This window comes from Octodon degus, unplaced genomic scaffold (genome assembly GCF_000260255.1).
Source record: "Octodon degus isolate 3935 unplaced genomic scaffold, OctDeg1.0 scaffold00086, whole genome shotgun sequence".
In the NCBI taxonomy this organism is placed as follows: Eukaryota; Metazoa; Chordata; class Mammalia; order Rodentia; family Octodontidae; genus Octodon; species Octodon degus.
The window spans coordinates 3,244,792-3,261,606 of NW_004524662.1; the positions used below are offsets into that span (position 1 = coordinate 3,244,792).

A 16,815-nucleotide genomic window follows, 5' to 3' on the forward strand; every position below is an offset into this window, starting at 1 on the left:
AATATATACTCATTTCAGATCCTGTGACAAATGAAATATGGCCAGCAGAATTGAAGTTCATGACAGCTCTAAGAAGAAAATTGAATTTGCCTTTAAATTCCATTTACAGTTTACTGTCATGTCTACCTCGTATGCTTTTGAAGTAAAGTTTAAAAATGGTACTGACTTTATAAAGATCCTGTACTTGAGTTCAATGATAAGTATAGTTAGAGAGAACATCACATCACCTCTTAACAAAGATAATATACCTGCTTACTTTGGTTGCTTTTAAAACAGCCTCAGAAATAGAAAGTATAGTGAGTCTTTATGGTTAGTACAACTCAGTCAACAAGAACAAAACAGGATATCTTAAATACAAGTCTAGTTCTGGGCTTTGCCAATACCTTTCTGAATGATTCTCAAAAATATGGTACAGTTCTCTCCTGTACTTTTGAGTTTTTCATCCTGTGCTAAAAATAGGGTTACCTGGCCACACGTGATTTTTGTGAGAGAAGAGAAAGAGAAAGGAAAAGTGGGATCTTCTTTATTTTCCTAGTTAAGTCTGTTCCAATGTATTTCAACATGAGAACAAAACACATGAAATAAATGGAGGGTTACTATTCCCTGATTGTTTCAAAATAGGAGGTTGCAAAATCAAAGCCCCCAAGCCTACTAAAAATGTGAGTGTATAAATTTGAGAACAAAGATAAGAACAAAGTCATGCTGAATACAAACAGACAAGATCTGGGAGAGGATTGCACAATCCACAGGGTGCTTTAGCTGGCCTTACGTAGTTTGCAAAGTGATTCATTTCCTATATTTGGACAAGATAGGGAAACACTGGGCACATGAAAATTTGATGTGGCTTTTGATTAGAACACTTTGCAAGATAAAGATATCATGATAGAGATGGAGGACATTTAATGCTTAAGATCAAAGCCAGATGGAGAAAATCTGTGTACATATTTACAATCTACATTTTGGGAAATCTTCTTTCTTCCTGTTGTTTTTCTGATTTTTCAGGAGAGGCCCCAAGCATTGAAAATGATTCTTTTGCTCAACCAGACCTTCTTCATAAGGGAATGTGATAGATACCACGAGTTGAGCACTATTATTCACTCCGAGTGGCACTGCATTTTAACATTATCAAGACTCAAGAAGCAACCCTGGAGTTAGGGAAGTATGTAGGCAAAGTAAATGCAAAGGAGTAGGGAGGTGTCTGAAGTTACTGAAATTCTAAACTCGGGAGCCCTCTTCCCAAGCATCTCCCCACCAATAGGCAGGCCCTACTTGAAATCAGTTTTCAGTTGCCTGGGGGGTCTTAGAGATGGCCTAGAAATGCAAATTTTGGGGTGATAAATGGGCTTCAATATTTGGAAAAATGGGATGAGCTTATACCTTAGAGGTTTCTCCTCCTCCTCCCCTTCTTTTTCCTCTCCCATTTCCTCTTCCTCTTCTTCTTTTTCTCCTTCTCCTTCTTCTCCTTCTCCTCCTTCTTCTTTCTTCATACTAAGATAACACTGTAGTAACCTGAATAGTTCCAGAAATAGAACCATTATATATGCAACATCCTATTCTGTTCTATAAGGTCTGTCAAGGCAGCTGAGGGAACTTCTTTGAAAATATGATTTTCCAAAGAGACCATTAAAAGAAAAATTTACAGTAAAGTTGAATTTTATATTGGAAAGTATATATCACCACCTAGATTTTACATTAATACTTTGCTCTGTTTATTTCATTAGCTATATAATCAGCTATCCACCCCCAGTCATCTATTAATCTATTGTACCTTTTTCATACACATCAAACGTTGGGTAGATCAGTATGCTTCCTTATAAATGCATCTACATTCATATTTTTAACTCAAGTTCAAATTCAACACTTTCTTTTAAAGTAAAGTTTGTGTATAATGTATTGCAAAAATATTAAGGGTACATCCCCTGAGTTTTGCTGTGACACCTGCATAACTCATATTCTTATCAAAATATAGAACATGTGCAGGGGCTGAGGGTTTGATCCCTGGGCCCGCTGTGCCGGCCCTACCCCCAGGGCACGCTGAGATGGCAATTGAGATTGGGCATGGTGGCGCATGCCTGTAATCCCAGCTCTTGGGAGGCTGTCAACAGGTGGATCACTATGAGTCCGATCTAGCAGTGAGATCCTGAAAGTCCAGTAAACCTTCCCCCCTCCAAAAAAAAGATATAGAACATAACTACATTATAGTACACCAATCATAGAAAGCTCCTGATGTTCCTTACAATAGATTGAGTTTGCCTAGTCTTGAATGTCTTATCGCTGGGATCATTCCATGTACTTTTCTGTGTACAGCTGCTTTCTTTCAGCACGTTTTTGAGATGTATTCATCTTTCTTGTGCATCTGTTGCTTATTTCTTTGTACCATAATTACTAATCCACTTACGTATTTGCCAATTAATTCACTTTCCTACTGATGGACACCTTTTTTTTTTTGCTATTTGAATGAAGCTGCTATGAATATTCTTTTATAAGTCATCTTGTGAACAGAAGTCTTTATCTCTCTAGGGTAAATCCTTCAAAATAGAATTACTAGGCTTAAGGTAGGTATGTTCTTAAGTTTTAAGAAACTGCCAAACTGTGTAAACTTCATGTTGAATAGAACTTCCTGAACAATGTTATATTAATATTAAATTAATTAAAGTTAGTATTAAATATATTAAAGTTAAATTAATATAATGTATTACCTCAAAATGTAGCAACTTAGTTCAAGATTTCAAGGACAGATTGCTTTAGTAGATAAAATCCAGGTCTCTCATAAGATTGATATCAATTTGTCAGCTGACTTCGGCTATGTTATCAAAAGCTTAAATGACCAGAGGAATCTTCTCAATGAATTTCAAATAATTTGTGATCATACTTAAAACCAACTGAAGTAGTCAATAGTGTTACTAGTAAGCATTCTTTTTGCCACCTATATTCGATGAAATATTTCTAGCATTTTTTCAATTTTAGTGTATTTGCTGCTGAAACAAGCACTTGTTTTTTGTTTTTTTGAGGGATTTTTTTTGTTGTTGTTGTTTTGAGGGGGTGTTGTTTTTCCATAACAGGGATCAAACTCAGGAACTTGCACTTGCCAGGCAGGTGCTTATGCCACTAAGTTATCTCCCTGGCTATTTCTAAAAATTTTTAAATGATTTTTGTTTAAAGAGATATTTTTACCATATTCATTACAAAATCTATGATTTCTAGATTCTTTTTTTTTTTTTTCTTGTGGAACTGGGGATTGAACTCAGGCCCTTGTGCTTGCAAAGGAAGCGCTTATTCCATTGAGTCATCTCCCCAGCCCTTTAAATCATTCTTAAATAAATGGTTGGCTTTGATTTCCTAATATTTTAATCATGGTTTTTGTTTTAATATTTATATGTGAGGGCTGGGGAGATAGCAAAGTGGTTTAAGCACCTGTCTGGCCAGTGCAAGGTCCCAAGTTCTATCCCTGGCACCACATGCTGTGCAGGCCCTGGGTCCCCAGGCATGTTGTGCAGTCTGAAACTGGATGTGGTGGCACATGCTTGTGATTCCAGTGCTGGGGAGGCTGAGATAGGAGGATCATTATGAGTCTGAACTGTGTAGGGAGACCCTGTACCAAAAGAAAAAAAATTTATATGTGAATCCCCTCCATAATAGGCCTCCAATTTTGTTTTACTCTTTTACGGTGTATATAAAGAGGACTTGGTATTTGACACACAGTATAATATACTTTAGCTATTAATATTTTTGTGACTTTAGGCCTATACTTATGTTATAAATTATTTTTAAAATATTTTTCATTAAAAAATTTATATAGTCTATAAATAGTTCCATATATCACTTAGATTTGACTCCATTGTTTTTTTCTGGAGCTGGGAATTGAACTCAGGACCTTGTGCTTGCCAAGTGCTGTACCACCGAGCTATATCCCTAACCCCTTGACTCCATTCAAATTGTCCAGATATTCACTGTTAGCTCTTTTATGCCATAGTTTTTCCAATTTTTTATTCACATTTTGCATGTACATATTTTGTTAACTTTCATGTTAACTCTTCAGGGCTGGCAAGAGAACACATCTTCCTAAAGCACTTACTTAAGCAAGCTTAGACAAGCACGCAAGGACCTCGGTTCGATGCCTGGCACCATATGCTGCACCAGTCCCACCCCCAGGGTGGACTGAGCTGCCGATAGCTTCCTAGCTAGAGCTAGATCTATATATCTATATATCTCTATCTCTATAGATACAGATATATATATATAAAGTGCCTGTTTAGGCAGAAGCAGGGACTGGGGGTCGATCCTCAGTGTGCCATTCAGGCCCTGCCCCCAGAGTGCACTGAGATGGTGATTGAGACTGGGGAGTGATGGCGCACACCTGTAATTCCCAGCTCTTGGGAGGCTGAGAACAGGAGAATCACTGAGTCTGATCTATGTAGTGAGACCCTATAGACCCTGCACTAAATACATACATACATACATACATACATACATACATACATACATTATTTAATTTAAAAAATCAAGTTAACTTTTCAGAAAGGATGGTATGTGATTTCACTTAGCCTAACAACAATCAGCCTCTGGATCTGACAGCTCCCAAAGATTGTAGCAGCTTGTGGTTGTACAACTGCAAGACTCCATCTTTTCTGAGAATAAAGGTTATTAGGTGAGGTTTAGCAGGATGTCCACTCAGGCAGAATCTAAGTGATTAAACATTTGCTGTTGTGAGCCATGTATTTGAATAACTGGATGTATAAAAATTCAAGTTTAATGCCTGGGGCTTTTGACCCAATGGGCCTCAGCCTACAGTGAAGAGATAAACTACTTAGGGGCAAACATACAGAGGCCATCTTCAGCTCATTTATGTAACACTCTCAAGTGATTTTTCTGGACTAATTTTGCAAAGCTTCTATTTTCTATCACATATGCCCCTAAAATCACTGTTTAATTAATTACATAGGAATGGACAGTTTCCCCAAATGTCTGGAAACAAAAATCATACTCTTTGCATTTGTCTAGAATCTTTTTGTTTCTCTTGAAGTGTGACTTAGCTGCTCAGGGGGAGTTTACAGTTCTGCCTTAGCCTTTATTCCCTGTTAACACAAGTTTCCCTAGAGAAATGGATGCTTACATTGAGCAAGATATTAGTCAAGAAAAATAAAGACCACCCCTGTAAATAGGGGTTTCCACAGAACTGTCAGATGAGTAAGTTAATGACAGGTCTCTGTTCTTTGGGAATGAAACTCCAAACACATTCTCTCCCTTTTAGTGTAGCTACTAGGCAGCTGGTCCTTACCATAATTGTATGGTTTTTACTTTTTAAAACTATTATTAGTTAGGGAGACAACTGAAATAGGGCAAGTTAAAATACTAGACGGGTTAATGTTTTTACATTCATCCATTTTACTTCAATAAGATCTCTTCAAACTGTATCAAGCCTTTGATTAATTTTCAGAGCTCTGATAAAGTTGATTTTGACAATGTTTTTGCCATTTTCTAATTGCTTCTGTGGAGAAACAAGTTTTATTTATTTATTTTTTTGTTCTGGGGATTGAACTCAGGACCTTGCATTTGCCAGGCAGGCTTGTAAGTTGCTGAGCTATCTCCCCAGGTCAAGTACATCAAACATGACTACAATGAAAATTTCTTTTTTAAATTTTTTAATGTGTATTGAGAAACAAATAACAATGAGAGTTCCAAAACCAATCAGTAAGACACTTTCAATAATAAATATATTGCATATTGTTGTCTCAGTGATTATTTATTGTACAAGATGCAGACATGACATCCCATCCACAAGCACTATTAGAACAAATCTTATTCATTGAATTAAGAGAATGTAGCTGTATATCTATCCTAACTATTTTGAATATACAAATACAAAATGGTCATTCGTTTGTATCCCCATTTTTGTTTAGTTTTGTCAGAGAGAGGTATTCCACCGTCATTTAAATATTGTAGGTGCATTTGAATTTCAATATATTGGAATATTGAAAATATTCCAGTATAGTCCAGTAGTCCATAATAGCAGTGGGTCATCTGGAGGACCGGCAATGTCAGAAGTTGTTGACCTGAGCCTCTTACAGCCCAGCATACCAACATGGCTTCACCCATTATACTTCATTTTTATACCTTTCTGTTGGATGGTTAAGACAAAGATAAAGCAAGACCTATATAACAAGAAATGTAACTTTTGTAACTCATAAGGTCAGTCAAGTCCCCTCAGGTTTTATTCTGAAACCCTGTACCGCACATTGTAGATCCTTTGTCAGTGTCAGTCATGTGGATGAGTCATGGCCATTCCTTGACCAATTTGCTTTCTGTGAAAGCCTGAGAGAATGATTTCTCTCCATGTGCCTCTCCTTAGGCACACTCTATATCATAGATCACATTCCTCTATGGCCCAATAATCTCTTTGATTAGAAAATTTGGGACACAACTGAGTTGCATGATGCTACAGTACAGGTTCTCCTATGTCCTGAGTCCTCACTGACATTGAAAGGCTAGGGCCAAAATGTTGTCTGACCTTGCAGCCCTTCTTTTTCTCTAATTTTTGGTCTGCAAACTTAAGTTGTTAACCCTCCAGAAGAGAAGGTTATTATTACCCTACAACATATGCAGTTGGATTTATCCTAACTTTCTGAATATCAAACATCTTAGGCATAACATGAAACAGGTATTTTTCCATCAAGTATTGATATGTTAAATTTACAATGAAAATTTCAGAACACTTAAGAAAAATGAAGAACATACCAGAAGATGGAAAAAGTTCCCAATGTTTATGGATTAGTGAAATTAATATTTCCAAAATGGCAACACAAGCAAAAGAATCTATAGAGTGAATGCAATTGCCATCAGACTACCAATGACAATTTTCACAATACTAGAAAAAAAAATCTTAAAATTCATATGGAAACACTTCAGATTCATACTAGCCAAAGCAATCCTAAGGAAAATGAGCAAGGCTGGAAGCATCATAATACCATATTTCAAAGCCATAATAATAAAAAAAAACAGGGCACTGTCAGAGAAATAGTCATATAGAACAGTGGAACAGAGCAAAGGATGCAGAAACAAACCGACACAGCTACAACTATCTAATTCTGGACAAAACAGCCACAAATATACATTGAATAAAAGATAGCCTCTTTAACAAATGAGTCTGGAAAAAGTGGGTGTGGGGAGAAAAGGAACTCTTCTACACTGCTTGTAGGAATAAAAATTATTACTACTTGCATGGAATATAAATTTCCATAATGTATATGGAAATTTCATCAGTGTTCCTCAAAAACCTGAAACTAGAGTTACCATTTGACCCAGCATTTGGTATATACCCACTCCTTGATATATACCCAAAGCAGTTAAAATCAGCACACTATAGGGACACCTGCATATCCATGTTTATTGTAGCACAATTCATAATAGCCAAGATAAGGAACAACCATATACATATATACATATATGAATATATACATTTTATATATAAATATGTACATTTTTCCTAGATGCTTGAGGTGCAGCATTAGGGTATTTATTTGTTCTCATTCTACTTTCCTTATATTCAAGTTCACCACTATAAATTTCTCACTGTGAGCTGTTTTCATTGCATCCAAAAAATTCTAGTCAGTTGTGTTTGAATTTTCATTGGTGTGTGGATATTATTTTATTTCTTGCTTAATTCTTCATCTGTGACCCCATTGGTTGCTGAGAATTTAATTCTTAATTATTAAGAATTAAATAATTATTTATTTAATTTCCATGTGTTTACGGGGTTTTGCGGTTTCTTTTCTTGTTAATTTCCTGTTTCACTGCACTGCGGTCAGATAATATGCATGGGATAATTTCAGTCTGCTTGTATTTACTTAAGCATGATCCATGGGCTAGTATGTGGTTTATTTTAGAGAACATCCCATGTACAGCTGAAAAGAATGTGTATTTGTCCAAAGGTTTGCTTCAGTTCTACTGTCTCTTTGCTAATTTTTCGCCTACTTGATTTATGTCTTTGAGGTAATAAGGTGTTAAGATCCCCCGTTAAGACTGTGTTTTTTTTTAATTTTTATGTCCTTTAAAATTTGTCTTACATAATTGGGTGTTCTCATATTTAGTGCATACATATTTATGACTGTTATCTTTTCCTCTTAAAGTTTTCCCCTAATAAGTATGCAGTGACCTTCTTGATCTCATTTGATCATTCTCGGTTTGAAGTTCACATTGTCTATAAACAGAATGGCTAGCCAATAGATAGATAGGTAGATAGATAGATAGATAGATAGATAGATAGATAGATAGATCTATGCTCTGCTCTGAGCTCCTGGTCCATGGACTATAGTTCCATTTTTTTTACTTTCAGCCTATGAATTTCTTTTTGAGTTAAATGTGTTTCTTGTGCATAAATTGTTGGGTTTTACTTCTTGATCCATTCTGCTAGTCTATTTCTTTTAATTGGTGAGTGGAAGCCATTATACTGGTGGTTATAACTGATATATATTGGCTTATTTTTGGCATGTTATCTTTCTGCTTTTGGTACCTTACCTATTCCCATGCTTAATTGCTTACCTTGTTTGGTAGTTTCTTTCTGTTGTTTCCTTGGAGTTGTGGGCATTTTGATCTATTTCTAAAATATCTTTCAGTACTTTTCATAGGGTTAGTTTTGTGGATATGAATTTCTTTATTTGTTCTTTGTCATGGAAGTATTTTATTTCTCCATTAATTTGAAAGAGAGTTTTGCAGGGTAAAACTATAGGATCTATAGGGTCTCACTATGTAGGTCAGACTCGTAGTGATATCAATCTGGGTTGAAAGATGTTTTCTTTTAGGATTTGAAACACTTCACTCTCTTCTTGACTTCATGGTTTGTGTTGAGAAATCTGCTGTGATTCTGATGGGCTTTCCTTTAAATGTGATCTTTATCTTTTCTCTAACAGCTTTTAGTATGTTGTTCTTGTGCTGAGTTTCGGGGATCTTGAATTATATGTCTAGGTGTAGATCTATTTTGGTTGATGCTATTTGTGGTTATATATGCCTCACTTACTGTATGTCATATTCTTTCCCCATGTTTGAGAAGTTTTCTGCTATTACTTTTTTTTGTATCAGGATTGAACTCAGGACTTTGGGCTTGCCAGGTATGCTATTACTTCTGCAAATATTCTTTTTATGTCATTTGTGCTGACTCTTTTTTTTTCATTCACACCTATTAGTCTTATGGTGTTCATCTTTTGTCATCTTGTAGCTGTTAAATTATTATTTCCTGGTTCCTTGTTTTTTAAATTTTTATCTATTTATTTATTAATGTATTTGGTACAGGGCCTATAGGATCTACAGAGTCTCACTATGTAGGTCAGACTCGTAGTGATCCTCCTGTTTTCAGCTTCACAAGTGCTGGGATTACAGGTACGCATTACCATGCCCAGTCTCAGCTGCTGTCTCAAATCACCCCAGTGGCAGGACTGGAAGCGCATGCTTGAGATCGAACCCTGGCAGCTGCACTCTGTCTAAACAGGCACTTTAGTCTGCTGAGCTATCTGGTTGATTGAACTCAGGCCCTTGTGCTAGCCAGGCAAGCATTTATTCTACTGAGCCATCTCCCTAGCCCCCCTTTACTGGTTGTTAGTTACAACAACATCATCAAGGACTGGAAGTCTATTTTCAGTTTCATTCATATTGCTTTACCAGATTTTAATGGAATTTTTAATTCCCTGAATATCTCTTTGACTCTGTATCATACATTCTATTTCTTTCCTGTATTGCTCATCCAAGATTTCTACACTACTCTATATTTTAATCAATATCTTCTCTAGATACTCTCAGCAATTCTTTTGTTATGGTTATCATTTCTTTTTTTTTACCTGGAAGATTATTTCTGATCTGATTTCCTTTATACCCATGCAGAGTTGTTTTTGTACTTCATTTGCAATCATTTCAGAGATTTCACGTGTGTGACTTCTAATTTCTGCTGTGCTAAAGTCTCCTGGATTTGTTCTGGGTGGGCTGGGGGCCTGAGATTACATTTTGTTTCTTTGCCTTATCATTTTTCTCTTTCAGAAATAACTTTGTTTTGATTGCTATTATAATTTTTGTGAATTTTTGACAGTAGGTAGCTATATCACCACTATCAGAGCTACTCTATGAATAGTCTGTTCTTCAGGGATGTCTACTGTGTGTCAGAAATTCTTGGTTTGTATCTGTCATGAGATCTTGCCTTCTCTATTGATTGAGAGCAGGATATTGGTTTCCATTTGGCACTGTTCTCCATATTTTGGTATGGGGCTTTGGTGAGGTTATTACCCCAGTGCTTCCCAATATTATTAATCATAGGAGAACATGTGGTTCAGACAGATATGATATTATAGTTATCAGTACAATTAGCAATAATACTAAGTCCAAATGAAATTTAGAAATTGACAAACTTTGGTAGGTAATGGTTTTGACAAGACCAAAGACTATAATTATACAATAAAACAGATCATAATTGGGAATCTGTGTGCAAACTAGTTCCCTGGAGTTCTGTCTGGACACCTCCCCACAACATACCTGGAGTCCTCTGGGCAGACCAGTTCACCTGAGCTCTGTCCAGCCACTTCTGTGACTTGAGGCTGGAGCCCTCCAGGTGGACCAGTTCCCCTGAGTTCTGCCTTGCCATTTTTATGAATCTGGGGTCCTCTGGTTGGACCAATTCACCTGGTAAAATGAAATTTTGTCTTTTTTTTTTTTCTTTTTTGTACCAGGAATCTAACTCAGGACCTTATACTTGCCAGGCAGGTGCTTGTGCTACTGAGCTATATTCCTAACACCAAAATTTTTGGCATTTGACAGAAAATAGATGCACTTAGAGAATATCATGTTTAGAGAAATAAGCAATAATCACAAAGATAAATATGTATATATACATATATATTATTGTGAGTTTATTGGCAGTGATATTTTACTTTTTGAATAACATCTTGAAGTACTTGTGTTTTTCAAAATTTATTTTTTTTTCATTTTTTTTCAAAATTTATTTTAATTGACTGATTTATTGATCTGTTATTTATTTTGTCAGTGGTTGGAATGGAAACCTAGGGGATCACACATGGCAGGGAATACTCTACCACTGAACTAGGCAATCTTCTACCACACCCCCAAATCCAAATACTTTTTAAAGTAATACACATTTATTTTTCAAAAATCCACAAAAACATGAGAAAAGTTAGTCTCCCTATTCAAGTGAAACCGTTGTTAACATTTTGTAAGTCTTGATGCTATTTTGTCCATTCAAAAGATAAGAAGAAGAAGAAGAAGAAGAAGAAGAAGAAGAAGAAGAAGAAGAAGAAGAAGAAGAAGAAGAAGCCATCCATTACACTATATAGATCACAATATTCAATAGCATTTTCAACAAAAATGCAAAAAAATTAAACAATGTTTATAGTACACATAAATCTTATACAATTTAAAAAAGCATCTTTCAGAACATAGAGCATAAAGTGGAAAATGTATATGTAGGTGAAATCTATTGTACATTTATCATCTAGTAAAGTTGCTTTTATGTACCACAGTGCAAAAAAATAACACCAAACAAATAAAAATCTTGAAAATTGCCTGATGAAAAATAAAATAACCAGTGGCTTTTAATGGCTTTTCCTGGTCACCAGTGTTTTAAAAGACAAAAATCTCATCCAAACAGGTGATAAAACCAGGCACAAACCTCTACCAAATTAGACCCACCCAATAGAAATATACTATCCACCCACGTCTTTTATCAAAAGCTTTTGTTTTAATCTTTCAATTTTCTTTCTTTTTGGTGGGAGGCGGAACTGGGGGTTGAACTCAGGCCCTTATGCTGGGCAGGCAAACGCTTATTCTACTGAGCCATCTCCCCGGCCCCTAATCTTTGGATTTTTGAGGCCCATTTGGTTACAATATGTTACAAACTTCATGTTTGTCTGGCACTATTCTAAAGCTAGTTTATAAGAAGAGGAGGAGGAGGACACAGAAAGAACCCAGTGCCCACAGGACACGTGAAGCCACTGGACAGAAATGCGAGAGGGGAGGAAAATTATTCAGTTTCACGGGGATCGCTCATCATCTCTCCCACTTGCTTCTGACTGGTTGTTTTCATCCCGATCTTCATTGCTGTCAAAATCGCTTACCCCAAGAAAGCCAGGAAGCTGGCTCAGTGGAAAAAGTGTTTCTCTGGGAAATGGAAGGATCTGAGTTCAATCCCTGGTTCCACCTAAATAAATAAGTGGCCTTTCTTTTCCTCAATTTGTCCTTTTCTTGCCTTTTCCTTTGTCCCGGCCTGTCTCATCTCTCTTATTGAGCTTGATTTTCACCTTAACAGATTTTGCCTCAGACTCAGACTCCTCTTCATCGTCCTCTTACTCTTCCTCTTCCTCATTGCTTTCCTCTTCACTTTCTTCCTCTTTGGCAGTTTTCTGCCTCGCACTGTTAAACACTGACTGTAAGATGATGGAGTCTTTGCGTAGATCTGGGATCCCTCCAAGTTGAACGTCTGAGCATTGTGACACAGAAGCACGATATCTTTCTCCAGGTCACTCAGGCTCCGGTACTTATGATTACGAACTCTTTCCTTTATTTATTTATTTAAATCCACTGGCTTCCTAATTAATTCATAGTATTCTGGTAACTCTTTCCCGGAAGGTAAATGAATAAAGACTTCACTTATCTGCCACCCTGAACTATCTTTGTAGTTGATCACAGAATCAATGATAGCGTTCATCTGTTTTGTCAGTTTGAGGAAATTTGGTGACAGCTTCTCAGGTGAAGGGTGGCTTCACCTCTTCTTAGCTTTTTCTACATCTTCCTTCACAGGATCTTTGTCCACATTTCTCGTCTTTTTCTCTTCTTAAGCCTTACTTCCTCTTCCATTTTTTCCAAATTGCCGTCTTCAAAGGCCCCATTGTTTTCCTCTAACATAATTCAGGAAGAACAACAGGCCTCCTGGCTCAGACCAAGTCTCTCTCACAGTGCAAAAAGTAATTAATCGAAAGTTACACTTCTTAAGTACTTGTAAATAGCCACAGTGATTTAAGGGACTTAAAGATGGATTGAAAAATGTAGCTAACCTTTATCTTGGAGAAAATACGGATTGAGCAACTGTTTTCCTACAGGATGTCTCTCTAAGACAGCTGCTTAAATCAAAGGCACTAAGAATTACATTGAAACTTGTACTGTATGGTCTCATGAAACGGAATGTGGCTTGCCATTAATAATTATAATTACCTTAACTTCATGCATCAGGAGCTAGGGCCCAAGGGCTGACCTTTTGTGTTTCCTTACTCATCCAGACTACTGTTTGGCTTTCCTAGGATGGAGCCTGCCTCTTTGAGGTGAGTTAAGAGGAGACTCTCTTCCTGTCATAAGTGGAATTACCACTTTAATTTAATTACAAGTTGTCTTCAGTGAACTGGATGTTGTTAAAATGATTTTGTCTGTGTCATTTCTTGTGAAAGTTTGTGATCAACTTGTCTGTTCCTTAGAATACTAATGATGATCTCATTCTCAGCTCTAAGTTACTAATACCTAAGGAAAATAGCCATTAAGAGCTATGGAAATGTAATTGCTCCACCAACTGGTCAGCTATAATACTTTATTACAGAAATGAAAATGAAAATAATGTTTACCTACAAGGAAATTTATTTTTAAATTTAAATTTCATACAAATGAAAGTGAATTTTAAAAAGTCATCTTTGGAAACTCATATTAGGAAATCAATTTCTTGCCTCATGCTGATAGCTATTGTTCACATTTTTTTTCCAAATTGTATTCCAAATTCTTATGTGTTTATTAAGACCATATCCTTGTTCCTTGGCAAGTTAGCAACTGAAATAGATTTAATGTAAGACTTTTCTAAGGGGTACTTAATATTAAGAGAATTCTTAGTTCCAAACGATACCAAGTAAATGAATAAACACCACACAACTTTGTGTATGTGTGGTTCCCAACGACATTGCTCATGTTTAATGTCCTTTGCTCACAATTTAAAAGAAAGAATATTTCTGGTGATTGTTTTTATCAGTTTCTTTTTCTCCCAAACACTTGAGTTATGGAGCCCCTCTTCTCTGGGAAGGAAACAGCCTATGATGTTTCTGCTTCTCTTAAATCTTCCTCAAACTGACTGTTCCTAAGATGCTCTTCCCTGTAATTGATGAGCTGCTCATAGACGACCAGATAGGAGACAGGTGCCCGAGAGTCTAGTTTCTCCTTTGACATTGGCCTTCTATACAATTTTGAGAGCACATTTTTCCCTTTTTTGGACCTGAGTTTTCTTATCCATAACTTGAGGTTCTATTCAAGATTGCCTTTCTTCTATCATTAAATAATCCATGACTTGAAATTATTTATGAGTTGTAATTACACTTATGACAAAACATCTCAGTTCTCCATGAAATATGGATACTTTGGAGTTGTGTCTCAAGTCTTGATATTAAAAGAATTTATGCCAAATATTGTAGTAATAGAAGAAACCAGTTTGTTGGTGGTGGGTGGAATACAGACACTCACCTTTACACATACCATCCTTCTCTAACTCCCATGACACTGATGACAGACTATAGTATCATTCTTTCGGAAGTGCTCCGAATGTATGTTTCTAAATGTTCAAGGTCTGGCAACTAAAGGGACTTTAGAAAGTTGCTTATTTCCATGCTTCTAGAAAGTGTGGGGATTAAAACACTCCTGCAAACTTTTGGAGCATTTAGTGATAATTTCTTCATTTTTTCATTTATGCCATTGTGTCTTGGACACTTACTGAGTGTTGGTCTCTGTACAAGGAACAACATCTTCAAAGAAGGAGAATCGGTGAAGAAGAGAATTCCCTAGGACAGGATGACTAAAATACAGCAGGTTCTTTTGGAATTCATCCAGTAAAACTCTTCTAAATGTTGAAGCTTTGAATACCGATCCTTTAAATTAGAAAATATGGAGGATTGAAGCGTGTTTCACAGGTTATAAAATGGTGTGGTGGTAAATGGGAGGTGATAGTGATATTTTAAGGTATCTAGGATGGCATCATTGTTCAGAAAATAGAAGCTGCTGATTTGTCACTTAAATGAAAGGCACTACATAAATTTCTGTGTCTGAAGAGTAAAATTAGAGGCAGTCAATAATGAAGAAGAAACTTAGATAAACCAAAAATCGGAATAAAGATAAGTACCAATACCTAAAGCAAATAGACCCTGAAACATTTTGTTTCATAACAATGGAGTGTCTTGGAAGCAGGAGAAAATCTGTGAAGTTTGATGCTCATGTTTTTTCCTATTCATTTGTTACCCAACTTATCACCCACAGAATACAAGTTCTGTCTGTTCCCACCCACATTATCTCACCCCCTCTTATATTTTCAAGGTGCTGCTTGTGACTCATCACACACCCCACTTTGCTTTCAAGCTTCCCTGCACAAAGCACTAGGAACTGTGCTTATGCTTCTAGATGTGACTGTATTTTCCCCCAAGTTTTGTCCTTCAAAGTAGTCACTATGGTAGATTTTACACATATGCCAGTCATATTGAAGATATACAGTAAAACCTTGGAATGTGAATAGCTTGCTCTTGAAAACAACCAAACATTTCTAATAGATTTTACTAGTGCTGTCTTGCAATATGAGTAGCATGTGACACAGAACATCACATGATTACAACTGAGCCAGTGGTTCTCTCTTACTCTCTCCCTCTGTCTCTCTCTGTGGCACTGAGTGTAATCATCTCCCGACTGCGGGGGATTATGGAAGAGATCCCTTCTGCAGAGAAGGAAGAAGAGGAAAAGACAAAGGAATCCTTCAATTCCAATGAGATTAGGGGGGTGTGTAAAATATGGGAAATTGCAAAATTTTGTAGAAAAGCACTACCCAAATAAGGTTGTAGCTGTGCAAGTGGAGAATCTGTTTAACAATGCAATGTCACATTTCTGCAAAATCCTCCAAAGGAAGCAAAAGCAAATGTCATTGAATAGGTTCTTTGTTAAAGCTGCACAAAAAGAAAAAGATTCCATTAAACCAGTTGACAACAATGATTCCATTAGTGACAGTGAAAATTGTCCTATACAATAACCCTCTTCTCTCTAGCCTCTCTTACACCAGCAACAAAAGTTTTCAAAGGTAAATGAGGGTTAATTTGTTAGCTTTTCTTTATATTTTGTATTTTCTTCATTATTTTATATTATACTATTGTAATTATTTTATATGAATATTTGTGAGTTGTGACATGGATCATCTGAGTTTCCATTATTTTTTTTTTCTTGATTTTTTTTTAAGACAGGGTCTCTCTATGTAGTCAGGCCAGCTTTGAGTTTATTGTGTAGTCCAAACTGTCCTTGAACTCATAGTGATATTCCTGCCTCATTCTTAGTGCTGGGATTATAGGCATGTACCACTACATCTGGTTTTCCATTATTTCTTATGGGGAATTCACTTTCATATACAAGTGCTTTGGATTGCAAGTTTTCTGAAATGAATTATGCTTGTACACCAAGATTTTATTGCATTTGAAATTTCTTTTTTTCACAATTTTGAGAATAAATCTATATTTCAAATATCAGGGTAAGTTTATATCTGAACCCTTTTACAAAGCCAGTCCCATTCAGTGAGGCTGGTTTCTATGAATTTCTTGTTTCAAAAATCAAATCTATCTTCTTTGACAATATTAAAAAGGAAATGCTGTATGCTTTAAATACCATTTCATGAAGGGGCATCCAAAAGTTTGCCAAGAAATGCAACACCTAGATCTACCAGTCATATCACTTTGACTTATTTGTATGGATTTATTTTAGAAATTTAAGCAAACACAATGTTTGATTTTGTATACAATGTCTCATTTCTCCTAGAAGGGCCACAAATCATGG

The 16,815-nt window shown here is 36.2% G+C and overlaps 1 pseudogene; it reads right to left on the minus strand.

The window, feature by feature from the left end:
- Nucleotides 1-12,023: 12,023 nt before the first annotated feature.
- On the minus strand, nucleotides 12,024-12,862 carry LOC105742957 (annotated as a pseudogene).
- Between the last annotated feature and the right edge of the window lie 3,953 nt (nucleotides 12,863-16,815).